The following is a 20,192-nucleotide window of genomic DNA, read 5'->3' as shown; positions in this document are numbered from 1 at the left end:
AAAAGGGATGAAAAGATTTCACTTTTTTTGCCCAAGTAAGCAACAAAGAGGTGAAGTGAAGGCAAGAAGAAGAAATAGAAGGATCTTTTATTTTTCTACAGAAGACAACAGGATGTACGAATTCCATGATTTTAATTTACTCTCAGCTAGTACTATTTTCATGAAAAGAGCCAGCCCAAAATGGAAAAGACAGGACCAGAAGGAAATATCTTTATTAAATGCCCTCAAAGAATTCCTATCCTGTTTTTTCCTATCTCCTCTCCCCTAGACTTCGGGACCCTGTTACATAATGTCTTCCATGGGAGTCAGGCCTCCAGAAGTGAAAGTAGGAAAAGGCACTGCTTTAACATAGCATGACTTGACCAAAGGAAAGCCTTTGTGGCAAGAAAATATGAAGGAAGAGGCTGCAACTTGAATTGGATAAATGGAAACAAACTCGACAAAGAAAAAAAGCACTAAAACTAATTCAAAAAGGTATATTACTCACTTTGAACAGAACTGAATTTCAGAAGCTGGCACACACACACCCAATTAGAAAGTTTAAAGAGCCCTATAATCATTACAGACACTGGACAGCACTGTAAAACTTACACACACATGCATAGGCAAAGGCCATCCAACAAGTACAAAGTATAATCTGAACAAATCAAGGTGCAATCAGCAGGGACAATAGTGGGGAATATGTTAAATGGTTAATAAAATAACATCTGACTCAGCGTACTGTCAGTAGAATAAAAAAAAAAAGGCAGGTGGACTCTTGGAGAGTTTAATAATTATAGGCTTCTTATTTTTCTGGTACTTCCTGTTTCAGATCTGTTATCTAGTAACTAATCTTCCTCGTGCAGCAAAACAAAAATGAAATGAGCTATTCCCTCTTCCAACCCCATTTATATACCATGAAGGAGAATTTTACATCTTCATGTTTATTTCCCAACTAGAAAAATCAGATTTCTGTAGTTAGTAAGTGTACATTCTTGTGTGAATTGGACGTAAATAGCAACAACAAAGTCAAAGCTCTGACCCTTACCTGCCCTGTTTCCTAAACCTAGCACATCTCAACTTTCTTCTGCAATGTGAATGAAGCCCAGGACCCAGACAGTTGTGTGGATTAAATTATCTTTACTTCTTAATATCTACCAGAAACACACAGAACGAGCTCATAGGACATGTTCAGTAAATGGGAGTTTTGATTAAACAAGTTGAAAGCACAAGAGAAACAAACAGAAGGTTATGGTAGGAAGCAGAGAGAAGTGGGAACTAAGATGCCTGGGAAGGAGGCATGACGATCTCGAGGCTGCCCAACAACCTTGAGGCTGCCCAAGTTGAGGGAGACAGAAGTTAAACCTTTCTATGAAAAGGTTACAACCATTTGTCAAATAGATATAAACCATAGGACATCCTCAAAATTTAAAAGGGAGGGCTAGCCAGTGGCATGGTAACTAAGGGAGCTGGATCCCACAAGGCTGACCATGCAGTCTGAGTCCTACACACAGCTGTTTGAGAAACACACCAACTGTGGACGCATGCCCAAAATCCCGAAAGGAGGGAGAGATGGAGAAGGGATTGTAGCATGACCATTCTTGGGCAGGGGTGCTTTCTCTCTCTCTCTCTCTCCAGTGAGAGCATCTGCCCTCTACCCCATCCCCACCCCCAAAATATAGATTCAAAAAAGGAATAAGAGACAGTGTAGTCTCTTAAATCAGTCTGAGGAGGAAAATAAGAATATAAGAGACAGGGACATTTGAAAATTGCTAGGGAAGGGAAAGGAAGCACAGAACGCTTCAGGTTGTGGTGGGAGAAATATATGGGTCATTTTTCTTGAGATGAATAGGAAGGAAAAAAATGACTTTATAAAAAAGATTGTAAAAAGATCACTTTAGAAGAAAGCAAATGTTTTAAAAACAATAGAGGTATTTGGAATCCTCAAAAAAGGAAATGAATAAAAGTGGGAAAATAGAGCCTGTATGTTTTTGGCATTCAATCATCTATTTCTGCAGTCATGTCTCTGGAATTCACAGGCAAAACAAAAGGACAGTAAAAAGAAGAGGTAAAAAGCCTTTCAAAGACAACTTGCAGAATTGTGTCAGAGCATGCAAGACTAATAGCATCAGAATGTACAAGAATTAGAAATGTAATCTACAAAGCACGCTGAGGCTATAAAGTTGTTTTGCATATAAAATAAAAAGCTAAATCCAATGGGGAAAATTGATATGGAGGACCTAGGTCTCTTCACATCCAGATTTTTAAAAAGACTAACTCTAAGATCAGAAGACATGAATCAGAAGAAATACTTATGGGTGTGTGATGCCCCTCCTTCCTTTCCAGTGTGAAAGGATGTTCTTCCCTTTCATATAATTGTAATGCTAGCTGTGTTGGAAGTTAAACCTAAATGTTTGATGTCATTAGTCATTTTTAATTACTCGCAATCCTAAGACTAAGCACATTTAGATAAATTTGATAGGATTATTAAAATAGAATGAGAATTTAGAATTCGGTTGCAAGCAATAACAACAATGAAATCCTGGAACTGGCTTACAGAACAAAGGAAATTTTCTGAGTAACATAAATGAGGCACTGGGAGCCTTGGGCCAGCTTGATCCAGTACTCCCACCACCAAGTCCCATAGCTGTTTTGCCTCTTGTGATCATGCTCTAACCTGGCTTCTCCCATGGTTAAAAACAAACAAAACAAAACAAACAAAAAACAAACCTGCAGAAATGTTAGGCCTGATACCCACATACCACCAAATCCAGATAAAAAGAACAGACATTTCATAAGCACATCCTGATAGGACAAGAAGCACATTTCCCAGAGCCCCAGCAAACATTTTGCACATCATTGGCTCACCTGGTTATGTTCCCATCACTCTGGCTCCTCCTACTCGCTAACTGGTATCTTCTGAAAGCTCCAGTCTGATAAATCATTGTATCTGAATTTTTAACTCCAGTTGCTCAAGGTGGAATCATCTCTCTGACACAAAGAAATGCACTGAACCCCCATATTGGCTTGTTCTTGAAGTCAGTCAGCCATTCTTTCCCACCCTGCCTCTTGCCTTTCCAAAACTTGGCCCTTTATGCTGAGGAAGAAGACGCTGGTTCACTCACCTTCTCCCACACTTTCTTAGGTTGTGCTGTTTCACCCACTCCTCTCAAACCTCTTCACCGTACCCTCCCCTCCGAGAACCCATTTCATTACACTGCGCTTCACCCATCACCTGCTTAGATTACTGCTGCCTTCCAGGGTCAGCTGAAATGGATTCTTTCCTCAAAGCACCTTTCTCCTTCTCCTTTCTTTTCTTTTTTTTTGGAGAGGTTTTTGCTATAGGGCACGTGCACTCACCAGAGAGACAGAGAAACAGAAAGAGAGGAATCACCTCCCCTGGGGGGATGGGCTACTGTCTCCATTCTCCTCTTGGGATCTTGGGCATGCATGCACACACGCCAGGCATGAGTTTAAGCCACCGAGTCCAGTACTCGAACCACGTGGACTACATGGGAGTCCAGCAACGTAGCCATTACGCTAACTGCTGGTCCCTCCTTCTCCTTTTTCTTAAAAAAAGGTTACTAATTTTCCCATCTTCATCCCTCAACTGCATCTGGAAATAAATGGGCAATCTCCTTGTACAATTCTGTTCTTTCAGGTCACTGCTTCCGGAGCTTTAGAAATTTATATCTCACTGAGAATCTAGATTTCATCTGAAATGACCCTTCTCCTACATAGGAGGGTACTTAGGAAGTATGAATTGTATTTATGTTGGAGGGATGGGTATGGTTGCATTATTCCTTATACTTTTTTACAGATCTGAAATGTTTTAACAGATACCTGGTGGCTAGGATCATGTGTCTCAGCCTTATATCCCTCTTCCTGCTCTGTTATCTACCAAGTCCTGATCGGCAAATCTAAATCTGAAAAAGTCAAGAATTCACAATTAGTCACCCTCCTCCACTCAGCCTAACATTTCCATAGGATTCTTGCCCTCATTGCCTAGAACTTTCTGTTCTACCCCTGAAATCTCAAACCCAGAACATTCTCTCCTGTTAGGACCCTTCCTTTAGTCCCTGCCACTACACACAATTTTCAGATTTCCAAGTTCTGGCTCCATCCATTGTTGCTGTTTCATTTAGCCTAGTATATACTTCCCTGGTCCTCTCCAAAAACAATGTAACTCCTTGTGCTTATTTTTTAAAAAGACTGAACGGGTTTCTTTTCCTTGTTGCCAAGTTGATCTCAGTAACAACTACACAGCTATTAGTTTAGTATACATGTAATCCGATTAGTAATATAATTTGCCAACTCGTAAATCTCAAAGAGCAATGTTTAGCAATTAATCTGATTACTTTAGAAGTGGATGTTAAATCTTACCGTTCTACATAACAATATTATCAAAGTCAGTCTTAGAAATACTGACTTTGTATAGTTGATAAGACATTCCAGTGATTAAAATTAAGGCAGAGAGAGAATGGGGCAGAAAGAGAAAGCTTCTTCAGAAATTTTCCATGATGTCTCTAGGAGAAATTAGAGAGGACCCTGTTTCTCAGGGGTAGGGAAGCTGCGTGGTCACGGAGTAGACCTCCTGCCTGGAACAAAGCTGTAAAGTAAGATGTAAGTGCACATTTGCCTATGTCCAGTTAATATTCACAATTTATTGCTTAGGGACCAGTAGTTTGAACTATGAATAGCTGGCAAGGAGTGATTACAATTATAGACTGTAAGATTCTAAGATCACAGACTAATGAAGAACAGCCCCCACTACTCAGAATTCTAAAGTGAGCCCCTGCAGGGACATTTAACAACTTTTACAGAGAAAATTTCTGAAAGTGCAGCTATTAGAAGAAGCTGCACCTGCCAACTGCAACCTTATCTCTAGTAGAGAGATGTAAGAGAGGGCTTTATCACTGAGACCTGGACATCCAGGGAAAAGCAAGCCTCTAAAAGTCAAGTCTAAGCTCAAGAGAGAAATATTGAATTGTTGGGAAACTCATAATACAGTTTTGCATCAAAGAGCATAGAAAAATACATCATGACTTTCCTGACAACCTAATGCATATTTTGAAGATGGTGGGATAGAAAGAGGCCAAAAATACACACTGGAAACTTTAGTTTAGGCCAGAAGGATTTTGAGCAGATGAACCTCAAACCTGACTATCAGGGAAAGGTATCTGTGTGTTAGGAAGCTAGTATTGTGTTGGAAAGAAGAACCAGACTTAGAGAAAAGCTGAGTGGCAGGATTGTTTTTCGGATGACACATGTGTATGGCTCCAATTCAGTAGAATGGACTTGGATCCTAGATTATTTTTCTCTACAGGAGTCAGCTCAGAACCCTGGAAAATGATAACTGAAAGGCCAGTCTTACCTGGGAGAAGACTAAAACAGACAGGATTTTTCCAGAGTAGGCATTTTGATCTTCCCAGGACTTTAGTAACTGGGCTCTTTGATAGTCCCCAGGCCACAGCTGTGTAGCTTCTTAAAGAAGGCGAATTTCTTCTTAACAGGCAGGTGAGAGGTTTGCTTGTCTGCAGCCCAAAATCAGTTACACAGATTCCAAGTCTCAACTGCTATGTAGCAGTTCAGAACAAAATCTCCACTCCTGGGCAAGTCCTTTGGAATTTGCAGTTGATTTGATAGCCCTGGGATGCAAAACACCTTCTTTAATGCCTCACGATATGACGTACACCTGGTTTACTGGCCTCCTCCTAAGGAGGAGCCACCCAGGATTCCTGGTAAATAGTCATATCACTGTGGTCTCCTCTATGTGTCTGGGGAAAACTAAACCCAGGAATTGGCCCCTTTCCCTGAGCCGGTCAACGGACAGAGCATGCTGATGGGTCACTTGGTCAAAGTTGGGCAGAGCCTTCATCCAGGAATTGTCTTATTTAAAGATCCACCAAATTCTGGATAGGCAGGTGATCTGGTGTTTGAGGCAGTGGACTCCCACATGGCTGAGCACAGTTTGTAGTTCCAGACCTGGTGGCTTGCTTTCTTACTCTCTCTCTTTCTCTCTCTGGTCAAGTTTAAAAATAATCATGATAAATAAACTTAAATAAAATGTTTTTTTTCTGGTAGAGATTTTTGCTTTAGGGCACATACGCTCACCAGAAAGAGACAGAGACAGTGAGAGGGAAAGTGAGAAATGATCCCCTAGCAAGGATGGCTATGCCACAATCTCTTCTCCTTCATTCTCCTCCCAGGATCTTGGACACACACACACACACGCCTGGCATGATTTTCAAGCCACCAGTCCAGGACTCGAACTACAGGTGGCCATGTGGGAGGACAGTGACTTAGCCAGCAGTCTGCTGGCCTCAGTATACATCTTTAAACAAACAAACAAAAAAAACAAACAAACAAAAACCCACTAAACTGTTAGGGTACTCAATATTAGAATATAAACATTATTCGGCTATCTTGTGCATCTATATTCTGAAATAATAATAATACTCACTGAACACTTTTACATACCAGGCACCTTGCTAAGCATTTAAATACATTTTCCTGAATAGTCATAGCAAGCCCAGAAGCGCCTGGCTACTCCATTTCACAAATCAGGAAACTGACTCAGACTGATTAACAAAGGTGCAAGTATTCACACCGAGGGTTACTGGACTCTGGAGACAATGATCTGACCACTGCACCTTATTACATATTTTAATTAAAACAAACTTATAAATGTGGAATACAATACCAGTTTGCTATTCTGAACAGAAATGATTTCCTCCAAGTTTTTAAGAAATGGTGAAACTCGTTTCTCTGGTACTAGTAACACACAAAAGCTAAAGGATCTTTTAGTATTTTTTTTTCTATCATCCCAAATCCCAGACAATAGGAATCCAATAAGAATTAAATCTTAATTTTTAAAATTCTTTCCTAGGCATTAAAAATGAGACAAGCTTAATGACTCTCCCTTCAGACAGTAGAAATATCTAGGGGACTTTAAGTTTCTTGTTTTAGAATTCAAAAGTCACTTGATATTTCTGCTAGAAAGCTGTTCCTATCATTTTTTTCCCCAGCACAGAGTGGGGGCAGAGAGTATATCTTTGGGTCTACTAACAAATCTCTGTAGCATACCCAGCTGAGTAATTATAAGTAAGAACATACCCTCAGAATTAAAAAGTCACACAATATTTTCTTGTCAAAACAAACATTCCTTAGCCCTTACCAGAACATTAAGATTTTTCTTCATTTTCCCCAAGTTCTTTTATTTCAAATATATAGCATGATTCTTCAAGAGAACTTTCTATTATTTGGTTTTGCTCATATACACTATATATATTTGCACTAAGTCTATTTAAAAGACCAGTCACACATTTCTTCCTGACAGAAAAAGTAAGTAGCAAGTAAAAAACCAAAACACTTCATTCATTCATTCCTAATTTTAAGTTCTCGGTATAAACAACTTAGAAAGCATTACCTTAACCAGAAACCCGTATCTTCTCTATTAGTTGAACGGTAAGTCGTACATTAGAATAAGTATCGAATTCAGGTCTGAAACAGGGATTATGCCTGTCCTGTGCGTCTTTCAGAGAGTAAAGTCCAAGTTATATTTGATTACTTTACTAAGCCAGAACAAGGAAACCCAGAATCTCCTACGACTCCCTCTTTCAAACTAGCTCCACCCAGATCTGAGTCAGTACAGATTTTCAAGGTCCAGAAATCAGAAGGTGCATTACAGAGAATGAAGGAACAGCTAATGAATGAACTATAGTGCACTACAGAACAGCCATAGGACTACAGTGCACGCTTCTTCAGGAGCTCTGCGCGTCAGCATAGCTTCACCAGCGTGGATGCAGGCAAGTTGCTGGTGGGACTGAACTATTGACCCTCACATCCACAGAGACCCCGTTTAGTCTGCTGCTGAGTGGTGAAGAAAATCATGCAGCTGGTTGCAGAGGGTGCTCCCCGTCTTTTGAGAAATAACTATAAACTTACACAAAGTCATAGTTCATCTACACCTACAATTCTCACTGTGGTTCTGGTTGCTAGAACAATCCAACTTAACAAACTCAGCTTCAGAGAAAGATCTTTGGAAAGACTACCCTGAGCTCCATGGGGAGAGCTTAGCAGTGCCCTTCCTTCATGCTGTCATATTGCTTATTGTTATTACAATGATTGGATCTCTCTCAATTACTCATACTCTCTTTCCTCTCTCTGTCTCTGTCTCCTGTCACACACATGCATACACATGCCGTAGATACTAGGAGCTAAGCTTTACTCAGCCTTGTATCCTCAGCAATTAGCATTGTACCAAATATACACTAACACATAGCAGACAGTCAGCATTTGCTTGTTGAATGCATGGGAACAAAAGTAACTATAAAGTGAATTAAAAAGTACTTCATGAGGACAACAAACAGGACTCTTCAGACTGGTTCAAACGAGGCCATCCAAGCCTTACCACAGTACACAGATCCCTCCATCATCTGGCTCTGCCTGGCTTTCTAGCCTTCACGCACTATTCACCCCACCCAATTTCCCCTCCTGCCACTCTGAGACTCTCGGTGGAGAGGTAAGGGGCATTTGGAGACATTCTCCCCTCTTTTTTCCATCTTTTCCTCTACTTCTTTCTTCTACTGCCCACTGGACACTGGGTTGGAAGCCTCAGCCTCCTACTAGAATCACCCATGCCCAGTTTTAATAAAATAAATTATGAAATAAAATCAATTAGGTCTTCCTTAAATGATGCAGGTCATACAAACTTTCTCCTCTGAGACCCCAGGCCCATGTGGTTTCTGCTATATCACAACCCCTCTATTGTAGATTCAGGGCAATATCTAAGATCCTAAACTGTACACGTGGGGAGAGCAAGCTTTCACGGAATTTTAAAATAGCAGAACTAGATATTCTTTGATGATTTCTGAAGTTCTAGGATGAAATATCAATGTACATATGAAGATACTTATTATGCAGAGATTGTTCAAGCTGAGGGTAAAAATAGAATCAAAGTTTTTAAGACTATCAATGGCTGAGAGAGAAGCATTGCTCTGAGGATCTCATCATAGAGAAAATTACTACAAAATTTATTCTACCATTGAAGACTAGATCAACAGTTTTAGGTTATGTATATTTCCCTTCCAAAGAAGGGAATCTGGAAGGCGGTAGGATGAGCCATTAGGATCCCATATTAGGGAAGCCTGGAGGGGTGCTGCTCACAGAGGTTCAGTTGTTAGTTCGGGAGTCAAGTTCCTCCATCATATCTATTCTGGTAAATGGGAGGAGAAATAGTTTCTGAAATATTGCTAACCCCACATGTGTATATGAAGTGTATGAACCTACACTAAGGTTCAGAGGAGAATTTCAAGTAACATTGACATTTAACATTTATTAAATTTGCAGAAGTTCTGAAGAAATAAAAGTGTAACTGTCAAGTTTGCAGAAGTTCTGAAGAAATAAAAGTGTAACTGTCAAGTAACTCGAGAATGGGAGAATTGCTACTGGCTGAATCCCCAGAGATCAAGTAGGACTGAAATTAATAGTCCAACTGGAGTCTTTCAATTGTCAAAACACTGCAGAAGAAAGAGAATTTGAACTCTAGAGCTGGGAGGTGGAAAGACATGACTAAAATGTAGAAGATCTTAAATTAGCCTGAGAGACAGATTAGGCATTATAGTCCTCATATATTAGTCAGTTCAATCAATATTTAGTTCTAGCAAGAAATAGTCTCCTATTATCCCAGTTGGCAGAAAATGTGGCGTGTTAAACTCACATGCTTGTTTTCCAAGATGCTAAAGGAGGTTCACCATTCATTGTGTAAGTCCTGCTTTCCTTGTTGATGCTACAGGGCTTCCATATTAGTACAGATGCTTTCCAGGGTCTTCTGGATACTTCCTGTGACCTCCTCTTTGCTCTGTTTTCCTGATACTTCTGTGTGTTTCAGGTCTAGAATAACCTCAGCAACTTAGTAACTTTAAATTCTTGGGACCAGCAGTTGGCATAATGACTATGTCGCTGGACTTCCATGTAGTCGACCGTGGTTCGAGTCCCAGATCTGGTGGCTTATACTCACACCAGGTGCCTGTGCATGGATGCCCAAGATCCCGAGAGGAGAGTGGAGGAGAAGGGATTGCCACGTGGCCATCCCCCCTGGGGGGGTGATTTCTCGCTTTCTGTCTTGTAAGTCCTGCTTTCCTTGTTGATGCTACAGGGCTTCCATATTAGTACAGATGCTTTCCAGGGTCTTCTGGATACTTCCTGTGACCTCCTCTTTGCTCTGTTTTCCTGATACTTCTGTGTGTTTCAGGTCTAGAATAACCTCAGCAACTTAGTAACTTTAAATTCTTGGGACCAGCAGTTGGCATAATGACTATGTCGCTGGACTTCCATGTAGTCGACCGTGGTTCGAGTCCCAGATCTGGTGGCTTATACTCACACCAGGTGCCTGTGCATGGATGCCTAAGATCCCGAGAGGAGAGTGGAGGAGAAGGGATTGCCACGTGGTCATCCCCCCTGGGAGGGTGATTTCTCGTTTTCTGTCTCTCTGTCTCTCTCTGTCTTTCTGGAGAGCGCACATGCCCTATAGCAAAAACCTCTCTAAAAATAAATAAATAAGTAAATAAATAAATAAATAAATTCTTCAGTGGGTTATTCTTCAAATTGATTCAGAGTGTTCTTAGCACTCTCTTAATGATCACTTTGGGAAACAGGCAGGCTAGATAATCATCTTGCCTCTTTAAGGATGATGAAATAGGAGCTAAGAGTAAACAGGTAATGCACCTGAAGAATAGGTGTCAGAGTTGGGTCTAATATCCAGCATCTGCCATGCCCCCCTCATGTCTCCTCAGCCCTCCTTTTTGCTCTGGCCATTGTTGAGGCAACCAGTGTTATATGGGTGTTCTTGATAGCACCTCATCTTAGTACTGTGTGTCTGTGTTGCTCACTGTCCTCAGGATTCTCTGCTTTCCAGTGAGACTCCTAAAGGGAGAGAGTTAAAAATGCCTGGTGTTAATTTCAGCCTGTGTGGGCTGGGTTGTCTCCCTGTTCTGTGTCTCTGTGAGATAATTCTGAAGGCTCTCCTGCAGGGTTCCTTAAAGCTTCCCCACCAGGACTGAGCCTCAGTTGACCATAGGATAGCCAGTTGAACAGCACACCCTTGGGTTAGTTCCTCTTTCTTCCTGTTTGACTCTTCTCAGGGCTCTACCCTCTGTTAGCTGGGCTTCCATTTCAAAATAAAGTACTTGGCACAGAACACTTATCTCAGGCTTTGATTCTTGGGAGAACCTCAGTTAAAACAAGATGCAAACACAGTTTTTCAATTTTCTGGTGCATTCTTATCACACTATTAAACACCAGACCTAAAATTTAGCACTTACATATTTGTTTCCATTTCCAGTCTCAAGGGCTATAGGATTTAATGCTTGAATAGCTAAGTATAACCTCTTTACACTCTGTGCCTTGCACAATTAGGTACTTAACAGGACATTGTGGTCACCTTTAAAGTAGTGATTGTTGAAGGTCGTGTATGAAAATATAAAGAAAAACACACATGTTGCTCTTCTACAGATGACTTGGAAGAGCTGAAATAACTGTCTTTACCCAATGACAATTTCTAGGGTCTTTATTTCAATAAAACTTCCATGTTTGTAAAGCTCCCTGACTGGTTCCTTTTTATCCTTTGTCTTCTAATAAAAAATAAAATTTATATTTTTATTTTAGGTATAGTCATAACTTATTTAAACAGCCTCACTGAATCTAGGAAACAGAATTATGTCTTTCTAGCTTTGAGATTTATAATAGCAAAGGCAATATTTACCAGTTGTAATGACATATACATATATACATACATACATATGTATTTGCCTCAAAATTGTATAAAGATGGTATACAGCCATTCATTTTTGCTCGTTTTAGTATAAGAAGGATATTAAGAAAATAATAAATGAAATATCTTAAAGTACTATATTGTTATCAGCATGCCAGCACAGGATTAAGAAAAACCAGTTACTAAATATTAAATGATTCTTGATTTGGATAGGGCAAATCTAAATCTAAATCAGAGTTCAAAGGGAACAATTCTATTTCGTTTGTACAGTTTATCATATCAGTTGGTCACAGTGCTTCTGATATAAGAGGCAACAAGAATCATTTTGTAGTATTTGACATATATCAGAAATCAGGAAGCTGGGGTATATCATTGTGTGATTCCTTGCCACGACACATTTACATGCTATGTGCATGTTATAGACATGAAGAAAAGAAACTAAGACCCAGCTTCTGGGTTTTAGGTATATCAACTGAAATGTTTATTGCTGTGAAAGTACTGATTTTCTCTCATACTATTCTAAAGAATATATTTGTATGTATATATTTCATGTATATAGAAACATATATTCATTTGTACACATACACGTATATATGTATATATACATATGTGCATAGATATTTATAATAGATACAGACTAGCCAAGTCCACTTCTTTCAAAGTATGAAATAGAGATAGCTGTATCAGTAGTAGGCTGGCTGTTATTATAGGTTATGAAGCTAGTAACAGATGCTCAATAAGCAGCTGAAGCAAAGATACAGAAGTTGGAGGAGAGGTTATTAGCTTCCAACCTGGCCAAAAGACTGGAGAGTCAGGAAAGAGAAGTGAGTGTGCTGATGGGAAAACCCCTGATCAGTGTGGGAAATGTGCAAGGGAAGCCTATGGTCAGTGAGGGAAATCCCAGGCTGCCCAGCTGCTTCCTTGTGCAGAGAGCTAGCTAGGTTTTTGTATAGCTAGCTAGGTTTTCGTATAGCTCGCTAGGTTTTCTTATAGCTAGCTAGGTTTCTTGTTGCTAGCTAGGTTTTCTTATTGCTTCTGGCTGGTACATGAGCATAGTGATGACCTGAGAATGCCACAGCGACTTTTGGTTGCTTTGCCAAAGCAGTAGGGAGCTGACAGTGGAGAAAGGAGAACAGCAGGCTACAGCTGCAGTGACCGTGCTCCGGCTGTGGGATGAACAACTGAGTACAGAAAGGGAATTAAGCCAGGCAAAACTGGAAAAAAACTAAAGGGGTTCTTGCCTTAGAAAAAGATGTAAATGTGGAAGATTTATTGCTAAGTGAAACAAGCAAGGCTATGAAAGAGAGGCAGTGTCTGTCTCCACTTAATATATACTGACTGTCTGAACTCTGTGGTAGAGACTGAAAGATTGGAGGACATAGAACCATTGAAAATAGTTATGGACAGTGCATACAGTATGGAAAGAGGGTGGGAGAAGGGAAGAGTATAGGGAAGAAAATTAGGGGAAAAAATAGAGAAGTAAGACATCTGTGGGACACAGAAATGGTTTATTACCAGTTGATGATAATGTGTAAAGTATCCTCAACTGGACTGGTCTGAGGTGCTTTTCATGTTAGGTAAATTCTCTTTACAAGCCAAATGATGTATAGTGATTGAATGTTTAAAATAATGATAATGATAATAATAATAATAATAATAAAATTAAATTTAAATAAAAGAAAGAGATGTAAGATGCAGAAATAGAATATTATCTGTTGATGATAATGTGTTTTGTATCCCAAACTGGATTGGTGTGAAGTGTATTCATGTTGGGTAAATTCAACTTACAAGCTAAGTGATGTATATTGATTAAATGTATAAAATAAATTAAAAAAAGAAAAGATGTAAGAGCCATCTGCTCCACCAATTTGGAGCTTTTTTAAATTTAAATTTTATTTTTATAATTTCTTATTTACATTTAATTGTCATACATTATTGTGGGATACAGTGTGGTTTTTCAAAACATGCATATGGCATGTGGTAATCAAATCAAGAATATTACCAAATTCATCATTTGCAACAATGAACATTACATTATGTTGTGCACCTTTGACTTTTGTTTTAGGTGTGTGTGTGTGTGTGTGTATGTATATGCACATATGTGTATATATGTATATATATACACATATACACACACATACACACATACACATACACACATGCACACACACACACACACATATATGATTGATTGGCATTGTTTTCCACCCCTTTTTTTACTCTATTATGGTATAAGAGTCCATACAATATGGAACTTTAACTAATAAGTAAATAAATAAATAAAACAAGGGAATAAATAGAGGTAATAGCTGGGAAAGTGGCTAAAAAGCAGGGGTAGCCTCTGCTACTTAGTAAGTTTTACATTACTATCTCTCAGGAAAACTGGATTCCCAAGCACTGGGACCCATGGGTCAATGGCTCATCTGATGACAAAACAAGAACCACAAAAATGAGAACTACAAGCTTGTCCCTCATCTAAACTAAAACTCAAACCACTAGTGAACCCAGTGATGACTGGGAAAAGAGAGCTACCAGTCAGAAAACAACTATCGCAGATTACTCGTCTGCAGAGCTAGTTAAACTTACTGTTTAACTAACTTAAGGGGGAAAAATAGAAGGGGACAGTTAGCTGCTGCATTTGTGGAACACTGGTGGGGACAGGATCACGTGAAAGGGTGCCGAAATGTTGAAATGTCTTCGGTTACAGTTCGTCTGCCTTAATGCAATACCGATACACTGCAGGATTGAGATGACTGCGGGCTCTTAGCAGACTTAGTGTCTTGGGTAGGAATCAGCATTAGAGTGACCAGGCCGAATGAAGGGAGTATTCCTTCCCATCTATTACCCTGGGCCACAGAGGAAGCTTTCCAAGATGTGACTAGAGACTTGGGACTAAGTATGCTATTTATACCCCCATTTTCAGGTGGCCAGATGAGAAGTTAGGTAGGAGATGTTGGTCTTGGTGCTGGTTCCCATGGTAGACAGTACTATCACCAGAATGGCAGCAATAATTGCAGATTTTAGCAAAACTGAAAGGATCATTCTCAGCAAAATAGGTAGGTGGGTAGAAGGAGAAAAACAAGGAGAAACATGGAAGTAATGAAAAGAAACTCTTGCATGTCTCCTAGAGACAACTTTGGCAAGATTAGATTTTAGTTGGGACCCCAAAGGACCATTATTTAATAAAAAAAAAAAAAAGCAACTAAGTTCTATACTCTTAACTCTCTGAAAGTTTTGCCTAAAGAGAAACAGTTTACTCCTCTTTCTGTTCCAGGGGAGGAGCTGATGCCATGCTCAATCACTCCCTTTCTCATAGAAGAGCCCGAGGAATGGAGAATCTCTATGCCCAAAGATCATAAATCAAGTCAACATTGCCCTCTAGTTCTTGTGGTGGGGGGCGACTGGAGACAGTAAGTGGAATTGCTTACCTATGGCCATCCATCTCACTTGGAGGAGAGGGGAGATGTGAGAAATAGACAGATATGGGGGGGGGGGACAGTAAAACAAACCTGTTTCCTTCCTCATCTGTTTCTTGCGTGTGTATCCCCCTCACCTGAATGCACACTGCGGGTGGACATGCTCCAAGATGAAGATATAAACACACCCCAAGGAAGTTCTGCCTGCATATTAGAATGGTAAAACCTGCTTTATTGGGTCATACTAAATGGACCCTGGTTTGTTTGCCAACTTCTAGGAGAATTGTAAATGTAAAACAATATGCCATCATATTTATTTGTGACAATTTATCTCTTCTTTTTTAACAGCAAGTACCTTACAAATGCATGTGAAGATTTGAGGATGGGAAATAAATACTGAAAAAATGTAGAGACTTGGGAAGTCAGTGAGGTACTTAGGTGTTCTCTGGTCAGGGAAAGCAAAGGCTGCCCCATAGGCACTGTTAGGAAGAACATGAGTTTTCCCCACTCCCACCATGGTGGGCTGTTGCATGCCTTTTTGATTACTGGGATATTCTCCCCATTTAATAAGAGCCTTTTATGCACCAGTATGAGAGGAAACCGGATAGAGACAGTCTTTACCAAGAGAATTTTGAAAAGGCTAAAGTGGTATTAAAACAAATACAGGCCTTGGGGATTTTGATTTAAGATATATCCTGTGAATTAGGTGTAAGCCTTTGTCCAGATGAGGTTAGGGGGGGGCTTGTGACAGAAGTGAAAAGGGACATGAATCTCCCTGGAATTTCTAATTACATCTCTGGAAAGGGGCAGAAGCCTGGTATCCACCAACTGAACAACAAATTTTAGGAGTCTACAAAACTTTACCACAGATGGAACTTAGAACCAGCACTACTGCTCTCTGTCATGCAGATCTAGTAGTAACAGCAGGAAATAGTCTGGTGTGCCATGTAACCGCCAAGCAGCTAGATTGATTAAACGAGAAAGAACGGTCTCTTAAGGCACAGTTGCATGCACTTGTTCAATCACTCACCTGACACAAGTGGACAAAGGTTATGGCTAAGGCTGTCAGAAACTTAAATTTAAAGGATGTAATTAAAGGGTTGGCCCTATCTTGGCATTTGAAAGTTGAAGTAACAAGAATCCCTTATTTTTTTTTTTTTCTTGCCAGAGTTAAAAAACAAAAAGGGTGGCAGTGGTCAGTGTCAGATGCTGTTGAGGGCTCCTGGAATGATCAAACCAGGAGAGGGGAAACTTGAATAGGAACTAAAGTGGCAACTGCCCTAAGGTTGGATTCTCTTAGCAGGAACATTACTGATCTTCTAAGCTTCGTTTTCCAGAGTTAAGGATTTTTGTCTTTTCTTGAGTTGTTAACAGTGTATCAGTGTGAATAGTCTATCTACTATTCAAACAGAATGCTAACCTGATTCCTGACTTTAAGTATTAAGCAAAGTTCTCTTAATATTTTTTGATTTTGATTTATTAAAGCTAAAACTGCCTTTCTTGAAATTAAGAAAAATATATTTAAAAAATACCTACTTAATGAACACAGTAAACTAAATAGCCTCAGATAGGTGCTACTTTATAGTATATTCATTCTACCCACAGGATTTCATGCCCAAAGTCAACATGTGTTCACAGATTTGTATAGATCAGCTGAACTTACTATTAAAAGTATTTAGATTAATTAAGATATTTTGTGAATCAATGAAATATGGGAAAGAATAAATGAATGGAAAGCAACTGCAGATACCAGAGACAGGATGAGGAGGAGGATGGGAAATGGCAGAGTAGAGAAATAGGGAGGAAATATACATATGTACAAGAAACAAGAAATGGAAAATTATTTGTTGATGATAACGTATATGATTAAGCCACTTTATGGTGTATTCTGGGTGGGAAATCTCATTTTGTATGCTGTGGTGATGTTCAGTGAAAGAATGTAAAATAAATAAATTAATAATAATAAAAAAGAATCACAAATATAAATAAATAAATAAATAATAAAGATATTTCTTACTACAGAGTGAGAAGTTTCCTGATCATCTAAAATGGTTCTGTTGATGCTGTTAAATTCTCAGACAAAATGCTACCAGATATTGTGGTCACTGGTCAATTAATAAGGTCATTTGCAGTCCCAACTACATTACACATAAGTCCTATACCTTTGTCCATTGGACCACATGTGTGTTATTCCCTCCAGCACAATTCCCTAAACCAGCCAAGGGAAAAACAGTCACTGTTGTTCCTCTGGATGGAGAAGATTTACCTGGGCAAGTACCCACTAAATATGTATCTTGTTGCTCATTGTCTTCTTCTCAGGAGTCATCCATGATGGCTAATGTGGTCCTGTCCAGGATTTTTATTCACACTGGTGTCCACAACTAATCTGACAGCTAGAGGAGCAGAAAGCAGACTCTTGTTCCTATCAGGAGAAAAGTCCCAATTAGCTGGTGGATTTCTTAAGAGCTTCCAGGCATCAGGGGACCATGGCTGAAGAGCAAGTAACCACAAGCTCCAGAGAAACCAGTAGGGAATGCAAGCCATCTTCTGGCGGCTGACCCTCCAGAGCTTGGGGAAGATGGGCATGTGAAATTATACAGGCCACAAAGATGCCAGGGGTGGATTGTAGGATTGAAGCTTACCAGCTTTATTTTGTAAGGCTTCACAGCATCTTGTGGCCCTCCATGTCTCCTGTTTAAGCTGTTACTGATTGAGATAATAATATGGTTCTCTCACCAACCCAACTGGCCCTTGTTAGAAAAATACTGGTGATGATGGGGCGCTTGGGAGTCAAATACATTTACAAGCCAGGTGTGGCCCCCTTGAGTTCCCTTCCAAAGTTCCAGCTTGGATTGAGGTGGTGGTGGAGTATGGTGGAGTAAGAAGTATAGAACTGAAGCTGCAAATGCTTCTTCATCACCATCTCAACGTTTTTCCACGTGTAAATTACCAAGAAATTCCTGTGCAGTCTCACGGAGTGGCTTGTTTTGTTTCTCCATCCCGACAATCCATCCTTGAACATCTAGTCTTCGAAACTATTATTAAGATTAGGTTGCTATTGGCATGATTATCATGTAAGATAAATTTGTTGAAGTACTCTAATCAGTATGCTTAAAATCTTATATTCTGACTCTGCAATAATTGCTATCAGAAGAGAGCCAGGAGTTCACAAGTGAGAGAACAGCAATGACAGGGGAACGGTACACATTCCAGGCGGCCATGGATGGTGGTCAACTTTTAATGGTGCAGATGGACAACAGTATTCAACAGGACAATAGCAGAAAAAAATTCTCTTTTGAGCTCATAAGAAGACGAAGGCATCAACTAGTGGCAGACAAGGTGGACTTTATTGGATATGTATTATGAAGTTTTCATTCTGCAGAAAATTACACACTTTCTCTGGAAACAGGGCAATTATGTGAAATGTTAATGAATACTTTCAGACAAAAGAGATGTCAAAATAGCAAAGTGGGATTGGATTTTATGAGGAGGTTAATTTCTAAAGTCAGCATATAAAGCAAAACATTCACAAAGTCAAAATTACCTCTTGAGCATCCTTACAAAAATCCCTTACCACATAAAAAAACAAGTCCAGTGGAGTTATTTTGCAGACTTAAAACAAAACAAAACAAAACAAAACAAAACCATGGAAACAATCACAATTTCCTTAGTTCATATTATTTTATTTTCAATTGAGGACTCAAAGTAGCTGGCTTGAATCTTGGGGTTATATGGTACCCAAAATACCGATTTAAAGCAGTTATGTTCCTAATTATTCTGAGGGGGGTGTGCTCAAAATTATGCAGTAACTTTTGGAAAGTCATGGAGTGTCCTTCCAAACCAAACACATAGAACACATCTACATTTGAGGTGAGCCCTTCTCTTTCAACTGACAAGTCTCTGCTCCAAGCCTCTCTTTCCAGCCCAAACACCTAGCCAGAATCCATCTACATTTGAGTGGGCACTGGACACTATGTGGTATTAATTACTTTTAAGATTGCTGAGGTCTTTCAGATGAAAGCAACACCACTTGGGAAGACTCCTTACTCTAAGCTGTGGATCTCTTCCTTTTTCTATGTAAAATAAAATAGTCAGAAGGTATTAACCCATGATAAAGAAAATCATAAAACCCAACGCAATGCTACATTTTCACCTATCACTATAAAGTCTGTAGGTCAGTGCCCGTTTTAACCTGTCAGTCTCCTGACTCTGAATTTATAGTTCGGGTTATTGATTTGGTCTCAGAATTGGCAGCCCTTTGACACAGAAATGAATAAGAAAATTTGTGTCAGTTTTGACCACAAGTTTCAGCAACAGACAGACCTGCATTTACATCTCAGAATTACTTTTGACAAAAAACTTTATTTTGAGATCATTGAAGATTCATTCATACGTAGTTGTAAGAAATAATACAAAGAGATCCCCTGTTTTCTTTGTGTGTCTTCCCTGGAAGATAACATCTTTTAAACTGTAATATATGCAGGTATTAGTTTGCTGGAGCTGTTGTAACAAAGTACTACAGGCTTAAACAAAACAAATTTATTTCCTCCCATTCCTGGAGGCTACAAGAGCAAGATGAAGGTGTCCTTGAGGTCGGTTCCTTATGAGGTCTCTCTCTCTCTGGCTTGTACAATACAAGACCACCTTCTCCCTTTTTCTTCACTGAGTTTTCCCTTGGTACACATATGTTTTCAGATCTCCCCCTTTTTTTTTTTTTTTTTGAGAGAGATATTTTTGCTATAGGGCATATGTGTATACTCATCAGAGAGACACAGAGAGACAGAAATAGAGAAGTCAACCCCCAGGGGTGATGGTCACACCACAATCCTTTCTCCTCTCGGGGTCTTGGGCATCCTGCACATGTCCTGGCATGAGTTTTAGGTTGCCCAATTTGGGACTAGAACCACAGTCAACTATGTGGGAGTTCAGTGACCTAACCACTATGGAATCTCCTGGTCCCCAAATCTCTGCTTTTCTTTTTATTAGGAAAACCAGTTATATTGGACTAGGGCCTACTTTACAGA

The 20,192-nt window shown here is 39.6% G+C and overlaps 1 protein-coding gene across 1 annotated transcript in view; it reads right to left on the bottom strand.

Moving 5' to 3' along the window:
- HHLA2 (HHLA2 member of B7 family) overlaps positions 1 to 5,609 on the bottom strand; it is a 72,091-nt gene extending 66,482 nt beyond the window's left edge. The window contains 1 exon segment of the mRNA XM_006170769.3: positions 5,354 to 5,609. The gene's annotated coding sequence lies outside the window, so the exon portion shown is untranslated.
- Between the last annotated feature and the right edge of the window lie 14,583 nt (positions 5,610 to 20,192).

Source organism: Tupaia chinensis, unplaced genomic scaffold, assembly GCF_000334495.1.
Source record: "Tupaia chinensis unplaced genomic scaffold, TupChi_1.0 Scaffold148904_1, whole genome shotgun sequence".
Taxonomy (NCBI): Eukaryota; Metazoa; Chordata; class Mammalia; order Scandentia; family Tupaiidae; genus Tupaia; species Tupaia belangeri.
Note: the sequence above shows the minus strand (reverse complement) of the source record. Positions and strands in the feature narration are given on the sequence as shown.